Raw genomic sequence first — 16,142 nt, forward strand, 5'->3', positions numbered from 1 at the left:
AAGAGGATTAAATTCACAAGATACTCGACTACATGGGGATGCTGTGGGAGTTGAATGCTCGGTCTTATCTAATTCGGCTCACTGTTAACAATTGCTGGAAGTGTCGCAAGGATATTTATTTCCATTTTCTGTGATCAGGTTTTCCTGCGCTTTCCGATGTAACGCACGTTATGTAATAGCCACAGTCGTGATTTAACCAGTTTTAAAAACGTCCGAGGGTTTCCTATACACACATTCTAACCATATGAACGTACTATATTCCTGGCATGAGTAGCAGGGCGCTGAAATGTTGCGCGATTTTTAACAAAATGTTCAAAAAAGTAGAGGGTAGGAGCAACTAGTTAAAGGAAGAGTTGATGTGCATGAAAATTGTGGCTGAGTGGAGCCACTTCGCCAAAACGAGGTTGAGATAGATGGTATACAGCTACGGACGAATTTACAGCAAAGGTTTTGACTGAGGTTTTGAAGCCAGAGGATAAGTCGGATTTCACTGTTAGTTTTACACACAATTTTTTTTATTTTATTTTATTTTTTTAGTTTCAGTTAATAAAACGATTGTTTATTTTTTCTGAAAGTACTTGATGAGTGTACTGTTGCTTGTATGCATTGTATGCGTGCTTACTGTGACCATCACTCCCTGATAGTGGCTACTAGCTACTTCCAAAGCCGGTGCGAAACAATAGTGCTTGGCAAGTGAGAGTGTGGGACACTGTGTCCCGGTGTTGTTGCTGTTCATGCTCTCCCCATTAGTAGACTATCACGGTGACATTGAGATGGTTACAAATATGAGTTATTTCTCGTGTAGGCTACATGAAATAAAATCCTGATAATGCCGGTGACACCGTGATACAGCTTCCTAGTGGAAAGCACCTCACGTCGGGAAGCACAACGGTGCACTGGTCATTCGCACTGGCTTGCCTTGTCGTCGTGTTTACAGAGGGCAGAAATGTTAGCTAAGTGACATGTCACCGGACATCCATATAAACACTAAAGTAGCTGTCATCACATATGAATGGGGGAACCAGTTAGTTAAAAGTATATTTGTGGTCATCACCTAGGGATTCTAGCTAGCTAACTAACTTAGCTAGCGAGTTATGTTGCCATAACAACGAGAGAATGACTTCTGTCCTGTCCATAGCTGTATACCATCTAGTCATAACCCCAAAACAGCCCTTCCTGTCTGTGTATTGGTCTGCCCATACGGCCACAGCTGAAGTGCTCTCTGTCACACAACATGGGGCATGATGGCACTCGTCACAAACCACTAAGCTCGCATATATACGTTTTTCTCTCACAAACACAAGGCTAGGCTGCTTTTGAATGGCTACATAAAGCCTTGTTCTTCACGTGAGTAAATTAAAATAATTTTGTACTGGTATGCAGGCTCTGTGTACTATTTATTATTTTTCTTAAGAAGACATGTCCAGCCTTTCCTTTCGGAAAAGCTGACCACGAATTCATTTTGTTGCTTCCATCCTATAGACAGAAACTAAAACAGGAAGCTCTCAGGTCTGTTCAACGCTGGTCCGACCAATCTGATTCCACGCTTCAAGATTGCTTCGATGACGTGGATTGGGATATGTTCCGCATTGCGTCAAACAACAACATTGACGAATACGCTGATTCGGTGAGCGAGTTCATTAGCAAGTGCATTGGCGATGTCGTACCCACTGCAACTATTAAAACATTCCCCAACCAGAAACTGTGGATTGTTAGCAGCATTCGCGCGAAACTGAAAGTGCGAACCACTGCTTTTAACCAGGGCAAGGTGACCGGAAACATGACCGAATACAAAGACTGTAGCTATTCCCTCCTCAAGGCAATCAAACAAGCTAAGCGTCAGTATCGAGACAAAGTAGAGTCACAATTCAACGGCTCAGACACAAGAGGTATGTGGCAGGGTCTACAGTCAATCACGGATTACAAAAAGAAAACCAGCCCCGTCGCGGACCAGGATGTCTTGCTCCCAGACAGACTAAACAGCTTCTTTGCTCGCTTTGAGGACAATACAGTGCCACTGACATGGCCCGCTACCAAATCCTGCGGGCTCTCCTTCACTGCAGCCGGCGTGAGTAAAACATTTAAACGTGTTAACCCTCGCAAGGCTGCAGGCCCAGATGGCATCCCCAGCCGCGTCCTCAGAACATGCGCAAACCAGCTGGCTGGTGTGTTTACGGACATATTCAATCAATCTTTATCCAAGTCTGCTGTTCCCACATGCTTCAAGAGGGCCACCAGTGTTCCTGTTCCCAAGAAAGTTAAGGTAACTGAGCTAAACGACTGCCGCCCCGTAGCACTCACTTCCGTCATCATGAAGTGCTTTGAGAGACTAGTCAAGGACCATATCACCTCCACCCTACCCGACACCCTAGACCCACTCCAATTTGCTTACCACCCCAATAGGTCCACAGACGACGCAATCGCAACCACACTGCACACTGCCCTAACCCATCTGGACAAGAGGAATACCTATGTGAGAATGCTGTTAATCGACTACAGCTCAACATTTAACACCATAGTACCCTCCAAACTCATCATCAAGCTTGAGACCCTGGGCCTCGACCCCACCCTGTGCAACTGGGTACTGGACTTCCTGACGGGCCGCCCCCAGGTGTTGAGGGTAGGTAAACAACATCACCCCGCTGATCCTCAACACTGGGGCCAATTCGGCTTGTCACCAAAAGCACTCAAACTTCTACAGATGTATCACATCCTGGTACGGCAACTGCTCCACCCACAACCGTAAGGCTCTCCAGAGGGTAGTGAGGTTTGCACAACGCATCACAATGTTGCCCAAAGATGTAGTCCAGTACAATATTACATAGCACTATAATATATAGGTTAGCTGAACGTCACGAAAAACGATGTGCATGCTTCAATGGGGCAGAAGACTGAGTTGTTGTGATTCTGGATGGCCAGATAGCTACCTATAATGACAACAAACGTAAGTGACTCGTTTCAGCTAGTTTCATCTTGTTCTTGATACCATGTCTTGTTTTGAGGTGTTTTGACTGATTTCACATCAATGCTAATATGGCTAAGATTCACTAAAGTAGCTAACCAACAACTAAACAATGTATAAGAGACAAGTGCTCAGTTGGGCAAATGTACTTGTTTTCAATAAACATTGGAGACAAAATATAGTTTACATGTCAATAATCTATGCCAACCAGTCTGTTTTGCACACATCGGTTTTGTTGCTAAACAACTAACCCATCTATTAGGTGGATGAGTCATAAGTATGTAATACATAGGCTAGTATGAGCTAACTGAATAACATTTAGACATCTGAATTACATGACAAAAATGCAGCCCATGTGACGGCCCCTGAAACCACATGGTCAGGGGTAGAGCTGAGCAAAAACTCAACATGCTGTGGAGTGAAAAAGAAAAGCTAAATCCAAGGTGGGTTTAGACACACACTGGAGTAACCTTTGCAAGTCTCACAAATCCCTCTCTCCTCACCTAAAGCTCAATGCTGGCTGAGAACAACTAAAACACACACCTCCAACGACACTCTGCAAAACATGTAGCTACCTACTCACTCATTCCGAAACACAAATATCAAGAGGCCCTTTGCCCCACCCCCCCACTCATTATTCAGAAAACACACACACAAAAACAACAGACCACATACACTGTAACCTAAAAGGTAAACAACTAGCTCAAGCCAAAAGTAAAGAGAGAAAGTGAGGAGTAATCCAGTAAGAGATCCACGCACCTGAAGCCCAGCTCAGCTAAGCTCGGCCTAGCGTTGGCCTATATGTGTATGTGTATGTGTGTGTGACGTAGAGGAGCCCGGCAGTCAGTCAGTCAGAGGAGGAACAAGCAGGTGCCAGGCAGCAGCCTCAAGGAGTGGGCTGAGAGCAAAAGAAGAAGCTGCAGTCCACAGCCAGAGCACTAACTCGTCCAACAGCATGGGTTTTGGGAGAGGCAGAACACCGCCACAAGCTCTCCATTCCACAGGCTGGCTGCTATCTCCATGTCTCCTCTCTTTAACTGAGCTTTCCAGGCCTCGCTCGTTCGCTCACACCAGGGTACTCTAATCACCTCCCTCACAGACAGAACAGCGATGTATGGCAATAAGAGAGAAGGACAGCCCACCACGGAGCGAAAAAGAGGGGGAGGTGGTTATGAACTCAGTCCCCAAGCACTGTGAATGGAGTGAGGGAGACTGTGGCAGCAAGAAGACAGTTCACAAGGAGAGACCCCTCGTGAAGGAGCCTTGGGGAGCTTAACCGCGCACGCTTTAGGAACGGACTTATCCCCCATGCTTTACTGCACACAGGACTCCCCCCTCCCACTCACCCTGGCTGAAATGGTTTGCTCCATGAGAAGCTGCTCAGTCACTGTTGCCGAGTCCCTCCTCCCTGAAATATAGGACACAGCAGGAGAACATATACGATTTGCCTGAATGCAGTAACACAGGCCTAGCTGGGCCTGTATGTATGACTCAAAGCACCGCTTTATCTACACTCCACTGTATCCTGAATGGCTTGCAAACAACTTGTTTCAAATTACAGCAGTAATCAAAACGGAGGCAGTTGTAGAATTAAGGACCATCCACATACGTTGTGTGAATTTTTTAAGGGACCTCAAAACGTGGGTCAGCACTGTAAGACAGAAACACAAATCATGTCACTTTAAAATTAACATCAGTAAACACACAGAATTTCAACAATTTGGTGTATGTTTCATGCCTCATTTGGCCATGTCTCCATAGAAAGACCCACTTCCCCCGGGGTGTCACCAACCTGATCCTCCTCATCGTCGCTAGAGCTGCACCCCGGTCTCTCGCGTTTGTTTCTGTCTGAAAGGCCGGATTGGGCCAGAGCCCTTCACCACCCAACAGACCCCCAGGTCTCATGTCTCCCTCGAACAGGCTCTCATTCTTCAGCTAGTCCCCCTCATTAATCAGCCTGCCTGGCTGTCACACACACAGTACCTGCTCACACTCACAGACCTGCCCTTCTTCAGACCCCACTCAGACATCCTAGTTCCTGATTTAAAATGAGAAGTCAATTCTCCACACCACTAATATTCTCACCCGCTCTCGTACTTAAATAATTACTCAATGCCTGGCGTACCGCAATCTCCAACTTAATGCAAGCATATGTTATTTTCCAAATCACGTAAACGTTTATCTGATGATTTATGCATACATTGGATGGTAACCTCATTGATCGTGTCCCCGCTTATAAATGTCTAGGCATCTGGATAGATGATAGGCTTTCCCTCAAAAAGCATGTTGATGAGTTACTTAAGAAATAAAAATGTGCTTTATTTATAGGAATCGGTCATCCCTTTCATTAAATAGCAGAAAACAAATAATTCAGTCGACATTCATTCCGGACGTAGACTATGGCGATATCGTCTATAAGAATGCAGCTGCCACTGGAGCAGTTTATCATACTGCATTACACTTTATCACGGGCGATAGTTTCAGCACACATCACTGCATCGGGAAGTAGGCTGATCCTCTTGGAAGTATCGTAGATCGATGCATTGCACGTTTTTTTTTATTTATAGAGTCCTTTGCATAAACTACCACCATACTTCTCTGTTAACCTACAGAAATACAAGATATCAGACACCGTCTCAGGCTAACTCTGGAGATCCCTTTGATCTCAACAGAGTTAGGTAAATCTGCCTTTAGCTATTTTGCGCCTTGCTTGTGGGATGGTCTACAGCGTTGTATGAAATTGGAGAAACTGGTGCCTCGGAGGCAGTTCAGCTGTGTGAGCACCTTTTTAAGGAAGAATGATTCTTATAATTCTATGCTTTTTATTTTTATAAATATTGTGTTTTTTGCTTGCTTATACATTTTGTAGGCTGTCATTATTATTATTATTATTATTTTTAAATAACTTTCCCCAGGTTGTTGTTGTAAATGGGAATGTATTCTCAGCCGACTCACTTGGTAAAATAAGGAATACAAATAATAATGAGTCATGGATATAGTGCCATGTTCCTCTGTGCAGCAACACGTACGCGTGTGTATGAACGTAGCGGTGGGTCGTAAAGCATTCCCTGCGGGCTACAGCTAGGTGAGGGGTCAGACAGATGACAGCTAGGCCTATGTGATGGCCCCTACCTGCAAGACAGGCCTAGCACCTGAGGTGGGGATGGAGACAGCCCGGGGGACAGGGAGCCAAGACTGGTCCCCTACCCTCCCTGCCCCTCAAAGTATTGCTCCACACTCTCGCCGTTTACACCCCGATTTAGGACGTTTACCCAGAGGAGGAAATGGCCAGGTGCAGTCAGAGCTCCTCAACACTGCTACAGTACAGCAGCAGTCCTCTCCTCATGCTCCTAGGGGCCAGGCTCAGCCTAGCATAGAATACTACAGCAGCCTGCCTGCCAGAATGTCTAGGGGACACAGCCAGTTATGGCTACAGTTCTGGTTGGCTGAAGCTTATGGCCGGGGATGATGCAACACATTATGCTTGGCTAAAGCTTATGGATAATGGCACTGATAATGACTATGGGAACGGTTGTTGCTGTCACGTGGGCATGGGTTTGGGCTAAGGCAATGGTCATGGCATGAATGGACACTTATAGCACCACTTAAAACTGCTGTTTTGGCTTTACATACACTTTAGGCAACAGTTATGACCATTGTTATGGCAACAGCTAGTATGGCTAAAATATGGTAGAGCACTGACTGTGCCAGGTTGAGGAAAGGAATAGGGTGCTGCTATTTCTAAACTTTGACAGCCCTGGTCTAACAGTATGGCTTTTTACATCACAGGATCCCTGTAGTACAGAACAAGTACATCAGTGGCACATATACTGTATCTACACCCACACTGCATGATAACAAGCCAGGTATACAAGCATTGCTCAGTCCCACCGACTCCCAATACTGGAATTCAGGCTTAGCTTAATGATGAGACTGAGGAGCAGATAAGAAAGTAGCTCATCAATACAACGCTAAGATCCTTGTCAGACACCTGGTGAGCTGTGAGTGTGACCCGCCTAGGTGATTAGAGTAGATCATTCTGCTGTGTTGTGAGACTCAGAGCAGTTTTGGACACACACACACAGAGCAGAGCAGAGCAGCAGGACGGGGGTGAGAAGTCACAGGCCCGAGATGCAAATGGTGGCAGTGTGTAAGTGTGTTTGTGTATGTGCACCACGTTGTGTTTGTGTGTGTGTGCGACATCTCACACTGTTTCATTAGTGCTATAGCCCTCAGAGAAAACACAAATCATTTGGGCTGAACTAATTGGCTCTCTTAAAATTAGATTGAAGACCCATTAAACGCAGAAAGAGACAGACCCATCTTATGGTGAGGTAGTGAAGACACGCTGGCCGTTAATTCAGCCACTTTTCTAAGCAACCCATCCACCCTGCAACGTCTTGAAAGAAAATGGTATTGATTCATTGAGTCACCTTAAATGGGAATGGCTTATCATATAGCCATGAATGGCCATGAGTATGTAGATAGTACTCTTCAGTTCAGGGATGGGCAACTTTAAATGGGGGGTGGGGGCCACAAAAGATATGAACACATCATGAGGGGCCTCAGTGGCTCGTGGGTCTGCGTACCCACCCCCACACATAGTCAGAGCCAGCCCTAGCCTTTTGGGGAACCTAAGTGAAAATGTTTTGCACCTTGGGTATTATGCTATTTTAACCCTCAACAGTAGCCTAAGTTGGGACCCTGACTAATTTGAAGTCATCAGCGGAAGGGAAGTCTTTTTCTCTCTTAACCTATAATAAATCCAATGACATGGTGACATTATGGTGTTCATTTCACGTTGAATTCACATTAGTTGACAACTCAACCAAATGTAAAACCAAACTAGACATTGAACGGACATGTGTGCCCAGTGGGTTACTTCATGATGAACCAGTTCTCTAACAGGACTGTGTTTGCTATACAAAAAGTGGATCTTCAAAATTTACGGTATAAAGGAAACCCAAAGAAATAACAAGACCGCACTAACTTTTATTTATGTCATCCACTTTAAACATGTGTTACATAATCACTGTTAATGGGTCTTATGATGAAACTTGACTTGGTGTTATTCTAAAGGAAAAATATTAAACCTTTGCCAAAGGAAATATACAATATCATGAAATCAATTTAAATGTACATTTGTACAAATGATTCAGTCATGCACCGACATACTGTAAATGATTCAGTCGATTTCATTGCGTAGTGCAATACAGTAGATAAGAGCAGGCTGGGTCAGATTTCACGTTCCCATGGCAACAACTGAGGAGCTGTTAACTACTGAAACACAGCTAATCTTTAAACACAGACAGGTGAGGGGGAGAGAGGGTGACGCCTTGTAAAGGGAGGGGGGTTAAGTCGGTGTGTTTTTTTATTATACCAGTTTTGATTAAACTTCTGTTGAGAAAGAACTATGCAGCTCAAACTCCATGTATAATCCCTTTCGGGAGGAATCGGTGCCTCAGTCTAGGGCATTTCAGACAGTTGTTAGGGCACCTTTTTACTGAAGAATGGGTCTTTTTTTATGATTGTGTAATGCTTTTAATGTATTGTTGTGTATAATAAATGTCTATTTGAATGTGCATATGAATGTGTAGTTTAATGTGTTCATTGTATTTTGATGTTTATTGTGGCGCTATACAGGGCTCATCTGGAAAAGAGACCTTGGTCTCAGCATTGACTCTCCCTGTCAAAAAGGTTCAATACAAATAAATAAAAGAAGCAGTATTCTCCAAACGGAAACAAATGTCACAATGCTGGTTTGGTTTCCCAGTGCCAGAGTATGTTATGGAGCATATGACTCCTATCAGTATATCATGGGTTGGTGATGCCTTGCTACAGTAAATGTGATTACGTGGCAGGCAGCAGCATATAGATAGATACATGCTGCAGAGACCTAGCAGTGTTGTGCAAGGACAACAACCCCTCCCTCAACGTGGGCAAGACAAAGGAGCTTATCGTGGACTACAGGAAATGGAGGACCGTACATGCCCCCATTCACATCGACGGGGCTGTAGTTCAGCGGGTCGAGAGCTTCAAGTTCCTCGGTGTCCACATCGCTAGGGACCTATCATGGTCCAAACACACCAACACAGTCGGGAAGAGGGCAAGACAACGCATCTTCCCCCTCGGGAGGCTGAAAACATTTGTCATTGGCATTTAGATCCTCAAAGTTCTACAGCTGCACCATTGAGAGCATCTTGACTGGCTGCATCACCGCTTGGTATGGCAACTGCTCGGCATCCAGCCGCAAGGTGCGACAGAGGGTAGTGCGTAGGGCCCAGTTAGGGCTGTGGCCGTCATAACATTTTGTCAGCCGGTTATTGTCATACCAAAGACTGCCGGTCTCACAGTAATTGACCGTTAATTAACATAAACACGTTTAGCATCTCCAGGCCTCCACACATACAAGCCGCTGATGTGAACCTTTGGAACATCTACATTTAAAAATGGCTAATAAATCATTTAATACACACCATCACAATAAACCCATTCTTTATATTAGGCAGGTCTAAAGAAACATTATGTAATGAAGAAAAAGTATTACAGGAGAACAGTATGAGTTGGCCTACTGTATACCGATGTTATCTGGCTATGCTCCATGCTATATAGGCTCTAGACTTGTTCATTTAGCTGACAAGATATGCGTATAAGTACCGTGTCATTATTTTATATGATTTTACAGTAAGAAAAATATAATTGAACTTACCTGAATGAACTAGAAAGGATATTTTTCCCATTACAGAACGAATGCACATATGAAGTGGCTATATTTAGCGTAAAAGTGATCATTTGAAACAGGTCCAATATGCTAGATTTAGAGTTATTTGGCAACTTTCGTTGTGAATGATACAAACCTTAGAATGTTTGAGAAATCAAAAAAGATATGGGCTGTATGGTGTGACAATAGGCTATTGATGATTCCTTGTCTCAGGCTGCACAAGCTGTTCTCTCATCAAATGATTATTCTCAACTGAATCTCGTCTTTACTAATATGTAAACATTTGTTTAGATTGGCCCATTATCAAATGGGCAGGAACAGGGGCAGGAAAAAAAATACATGTCATCTGTATGCACTCGAATAGCGAACACACGCTTTCGGTTTTATACTGGAACATGTGCTTGATATGAGCAGATGAGCACTTACTCCACACCACACATCAACCACTGTATGAGGAGCATGCTCTCACTCCCTGACAGGTGATATTACACCCAAACTCTGTATGTCATTGGCCCTCCAACCTTGTTCCTGCAGCTACCCATTGCTTAATTTAGAAAAACAAGTGAAATCTGTTGGGGAACATTGATAGTAACATGTTTTCATAAACAAAACATGTTTCACTAAACGGTTAACAGCCCATCTGTGTGATCGTTAAAGGACTGAAGGAGAGAGAGGAGATGGCTAATGTGTCAGCAAATTAATTATGAAAATATTTTTTAAATCCCTATTCAAAATCAAATACAAATTCACTAATTGTAGGCTATCAATAAACCAACAGCATCGCCTAGGGGCTATACATTCTCTCCCAGATTCATGGATATATATTTTGGAGTGTTGCATAAGGTAACCAAGTCCATTATGCATAATACAGTCCACACTCAAAGACGATTACCCTAGCTTGTTTAATTTTGGAGTATAGGCTAAGACCAATTATGTACCAAAGACATCTTACATTTGTTTTAGTTTGATGTTTTTCTGCCAAGCGTAATATGCGGCAGGCTATGTATTGTATAATGGCACAATCACAATTTTAATTCAGGGTTGTTTTTCTGGGCTTGGGCTCATAAGCCTATGCATAAACTCAAATATGTGTATGGGTGCTTTGAAACCACAACAACCATGCTTTACACTGTTTCAACCTGTTGCTGAACTTCTTTCTTCAAATTGATCAGTCACAGTGAGATGAGTTTTAAAAGCGTGATTTACGATTGCATTTGCATTGCTGTCAGGGTGGTTGAGGGACAATAGAACCCTGAGTACAGACCATTAGCACCTGATGGAGGGACAATAGATCCCTGAGTACCAGACCATTAGGACCTGATGGGTGGGACAATAGATCCCTGAGTACCAGGCCATTAGGATCTAATGGTCATTAGCAAGTTGGCTACTACCAACACATGTCCAGAGTGCATAAGTTCATGTGACTCAACAGTCACATGGAAATTTACGACTCATGACTGCCAATGTGGCGGTAATACGGTCACCGCAACAGCCCTAGGTGCATCACTGGGGTCAACCTCCCTGCCTTCCAGAACCTCTATACCAGGCGGTGTCAGAGGAAGGACCTAAGAATTGTCAAAGACTCCAGCCACCCAAGTCATAGACTGTTCTCTCTGCTACCGCACAGCAAATGGTACCGGAGTGCTAAGTCTGGGACCAAAAAGCTCCTGAACAGCTTCCAAGCCATAAGACTGCTAAATAGTTCCGGTAGCTATTTGGTGAACTATCTGCATTGACCCTTTTAGCACAAACTCTTTTTGACTATGCAAACACACTGGATTCTACCCACACATATTGACACTCCAACACACACACACGCTGCTGCTACGGTCTATTAGCTATCCTGTTGCCTAGTCACTTTACCCATACCTATATGTACATATCTACCTCAATTTACTCGTACCCCTGCACCTGGTACCTCGTGTATATATAGCCAAGCTATCATTGCTCATTGTGTATTTATTCCTTTGTGTTTATACACTGAACAATAACATGAAACGCATCATGCAACAGTTCATATAAGGAAATCAGTCCATTGAAATATATTCATTATGGATTTAACATGACTGGGAATACAGATATTCATCTGTTTGGTCACATAACTTTTTCAAAGGGTAGGGGTGTGGATCAGAAAACCAGCCAGTATCTGGTGTGACCATATGCCTCATGCAGCGTGACACATCTCCATCGCAAAGAGTTGATCAGCCTGTGGAATGCTGTCCCACTCCTCTTCAAAGGCTGTGAGAAGCTGCTGGATATCGCAGGGAACTGGAACACACTGTTGTACATGTCAATCCAGAGCATCCCAAACAAGCTCAATGGGTGACATGTCTGGTGAGTATGCAGGCCATGGAAGAACTAGGAACATTTTCAGCATCCAGGAATTTTATACAGATCCTTGCGACATGGGGCAATGCATTATAAAGGTCGACCGATTAATTGGTATGTACGATTAATTAGGGCCGATTTCAAGTTTTCATAACAATCAGTAATCGGCATTTTTGGATGCCGATTATGGCCAATTATATTGCACTCCACAAAGAGACTGCGTGGCAAGCTGATCACCTGTTACGGGAGTGCAGCAAGGAGCCAAGGTAAGTTGCTAGCTAGCATTAAACTTATCTTATAAAAAACAATCAATCTTAACATAATCACAAGTTAACTACACATGGTTGATGATATTACTAGTTTATCTAGCTTGTCCTGCAGTGCAAATAATCAATGTGGTGCCTGTTCATTTATCATCGAATCACAGCCAACTTCGCCAAACGGGTGATCATTTAAGCCCTTGGAACACTAGGGGCAGTATTTCATTTTTGGATGAAAAAACATTCCCGTTTTAAACAAGATATTTTGTCACGAAAAGATGCTCGACTATGCATATAATTGACAGCTTTGGAAAGAAAACACTGACGTTTCCAAAACTGCAAAGATATGATCTGTGAGTGCCACAGAACTGATGCTACAGGTGAAACCAAGATGAAACTTCAAACAGGAAATGAGCTAAATTTTTGAGGCGCTGTTTTCCCATTGTCTCCTTATATGGCTGTGAATGCGCCCTGAACGAGCCTACATGTTCTGCCGTTTCCCCAAGGTGTCTGCAGCATTGTGACGTGTTTGTAGGCATATCATTGGAAGATTGGCCATAAGAGACTACATTTACCAGGTGTCCGCCCGGTGTCCTTTGTCGAAATTGGTGCGTAATCTCCAGCTGCAAGCATTCTTCCATGTGATTCAGAGAGAGGAGACTTCCACGAACGATATATCATTGAAGAGATATGTGAAAAACACCTTGAGGATTGATTCTAAACAACATCTACCATGTTTCAGTCGATAATATGGAGTTAATTTGGAAAAAAAAATCATTTTTTTTTGGTAGCGATTTCTCCTACACAAAGAATCTTTCAGGAAAAACTGAACATTTGCCATCTAACTGAGAGTCTCCTCATTGAAAACATCCGAAGTTCTTCAAAGGTAAATGATTTTATTTGAATGCTTTTCTTGTTTTTGTGAAAATGTTGCCCGCTGAATGCTAACGCTAAATGCTACGCTAGCTATCAATACTGTTACACAAATGCTTGTTTTGCTATGCTTGAAAAGCATATTTTGAAAATCTGAGATGACAGTGTTGTTAAAACAAAAGGCTAAGCTTGAGAGCTAATATATTTATTTCATTTCATTTGCGATTTTCATGAATAGTTAACGTTGTGTTATGCTAATGAGCTTGCGGGATAATTACACTCCTGGATACAGGTTTTTTTCGTACCTAAACGTGATGAACAAAACGGAGGGATTTGTCCTAAACAAATAATATTTTTGGAAAAACTGAACATTTGCTATCTAACTGAGTCTCCTCATTGAAAACATCTGAAGTTCTTCCAAGGTAAATGATTTTATTTGAATGCTTTTCCTGTTTTTGTGAAAATGTTGCATGCTGAATGCTATGCTAAATGCTACGCTAGCTATCAATACTGTTACACAAATGCTTGTTTTGCTATGGTTGAAAAGCATATTTTGAACATCTGAGATGACAGTGTTGTTAACAAAAGGCTAAGCTTGAGAGCTAGCATATTTATTTCATTTCATTTGCGATTTTCATGAATAGTTAACATTGCGTTATGATAATGGGCTTGAGGCTGTATTCACGATCCCGGTTCCGGGAGGGCTAGAATCAAGAGGTTAACAAGCACATTCGCGAAAAAAGCACTGTCATTGCACCAATGTACCTAACCATAAACATCAATGCCTTTCTTAAAATAATTACACAAGTATAATTTTTTAAAACCTGCATATTTAGTTAAAAAAAAAATCATGTTAGCAGGCAATATTAACTAGGGAAATTGTGTCACTTTGGGCCGCCTGGCTCGTTGCGAACTGTGTGAAGACCATTTCTTCCTAACAAAGACCGTAATTAATTTGCCAGAATTTTACATAACATTGAAGGTTGTGCAATATAACAGGAGTATTTAGACTTATGGATGCCACCAGTTAGATAAAATACGTAACGGTTTCGTATTTCACTGAAAAAATAAACGTTTTGTTTGAGATGATAGTTTCCGGATTTGACCATATTAAAAAAGGCTCGTATTTCTGCATTTGACCACATTAAAAAAGGCTTGTATTTCTGCGGGTTATTATATTATAATTAAGTCTATGATTTGATAGAGCAGTCTGACTGAACGGTGGAAGGCAGCAGCAGGCTCGTAAGAATTCATTCAAACAACACGTTCCTGTGTTTGCCAGCAGTTCTTCGCAAAGCTTGAAGCACAGCACTATTTATGACTTCAAGCCTATCAACTCCCGAGATTAGGCTGGCAATACTAAAGTGCCTATAAGACCCTCCAATAGTCAAATCTATATGAAATACAAATGGTATAGAGAGAAATAGTCCTATAGTTCCTATAATAACAACAACCTAAAACTTCTTCAATGGGAATATTGAAGACTCATGTTAAAAGGAACCACCAGCTTTCATGTTCTGAGCAAGAAACTTAAACTTTAGCTTTTTTACATGGCACATATTGCACTTTTACTTTGTTCTCCAACTGTGTTTTTGCGTTATTTAAACCAAATTGGACATGTTTCATTATTTATTTGAGATAAAAATATTTTTATTTATGTATTATATTACGTTAAAATAAAATTGTTAATTCAGTATTGTTGTAATTGCCATTATTACAAATAAATTAAATAAAAAACGTCTTTTTGGGTCCTCCAATAAATCGGTATAGACGTTGAAAAAAAAAATATATATATATATTTTAATCGGTCGACCTCTAGTGCATTATCATGCCGAAACACGACGTGATGGCGGTGGATGAATGGCATGACAATGGGCCTCAGGATCTCATCACGGTATCTCTGTGCATTCAAATTGCCATCGATAAAATGTAATTGTGTTCGTTGTAGGTACCTTATGCCTGCCCATAACATAACCCCACCGCCACCATGGGGCACTCCGTTCATAAAGGTGCAAACGATCCCGCAGCTGAAGAAGCCAGATGTGGAGGTCCTGGGCTGCCATGGTTACACATGGTCTGCAGTTGTGAGGCCGGTTGGATGCACTGACAAATTCTCTAAAACCACATTGGAGGCAGCTTATGGTAGAGAAATTAGAATTCAATTGTCTAGCAACAGCTTGTGGACATTCCTGCAGTCAGCATGCCAACTGCACGTTCCCTCAAAACTTGAGACATCTGTGGCATTGGGCTGTGTGACAACTGCACATTTTAGAGTGGCCTTTTATTGTCCCCATCACAAGGTGCACCTGTGTAAAGAGGATGCTGTTCAATCAGCTTTTTGATATGCCACACCTGTCAGGTGGATGGATTATTTTGGCAAAGGAGAAAAGCTCACTAACAGGGATGCAAACAAATTTGTGCCCAACATTTTTGAGAAATAAGCTTTTTGTCCATAAGGAACAATTCTGGGATCTTTTATTTCAGCTCATGAAACATGGGACCAACACTTTACATGTTGCATTTGTATTATTGGTCAGTATATTTTTTCTATTATTACTGTTTTTATTGTATTCTGCATTGTTGGGAAGGGCCTTAAGTAAGCATTTCACTGTTAGCCTACACCTATTCTTTATGCAGCATGTGACAATTAAAATGTTATTGATCGATTGATTTAACCGGTCTCTGTGTCCCCCCCACTGATCTGAAAGGACTGTCTACCAAGGTGTAAACAATATAATAGTGAGTACGTCAGTGTAAAGTCAAGTTTCTGCCATATTATTCCATCAACTTTCTGATCAGTGACAGAAAAAACAGATCATAGCGATGGCATTTTGAAGTATTGATATTTACTCTTTCACGGCACTGTGTGTGGGGGGGGGGGGGGGGGGGGAGAGAGTTTGAAGAGGAGGGGGTAGATGAATAAAGTAATTGAGCAATCAATCCAATTTCCTTCTTATATATTTACGAATTAACCTGGCCTATATGGTCCTTTTCTTCA

The 16,142-nt window shown here is 42.4% G+C and overlaps 1 protein-coding gene across 4 annotated transcripts in view; it reads right to left on the reverse strand.

The window, feature by feature from the left end:
• LOC115107802 (nuclear receptor coactivator 1-like) overlaps positions 1-16,142 on the reverse strand; it is a 108,054-nt gene that overhangs the window by 78,337 nt on the left and 13,575 nt on the right. The gene's annotated exons all lie outside the window — the stretch shown is intronic.

Source organism: Oncorhynchus nerka, linkage group LG24 (genome assembly GCF_034236695.1).
Source record: "Oncorhynchus nerka isolate Pitt River linkage group LG24, Oner_Uvic_2.0, whole genome shotgun sequence".
Classification (NCBI taxonomy): Eukaryota; Metazoa; Chordata; class Actinopteri; order Salmoniformes; family Salmonidae; genus Oncorhynchus; species Oncorhynchus nerka.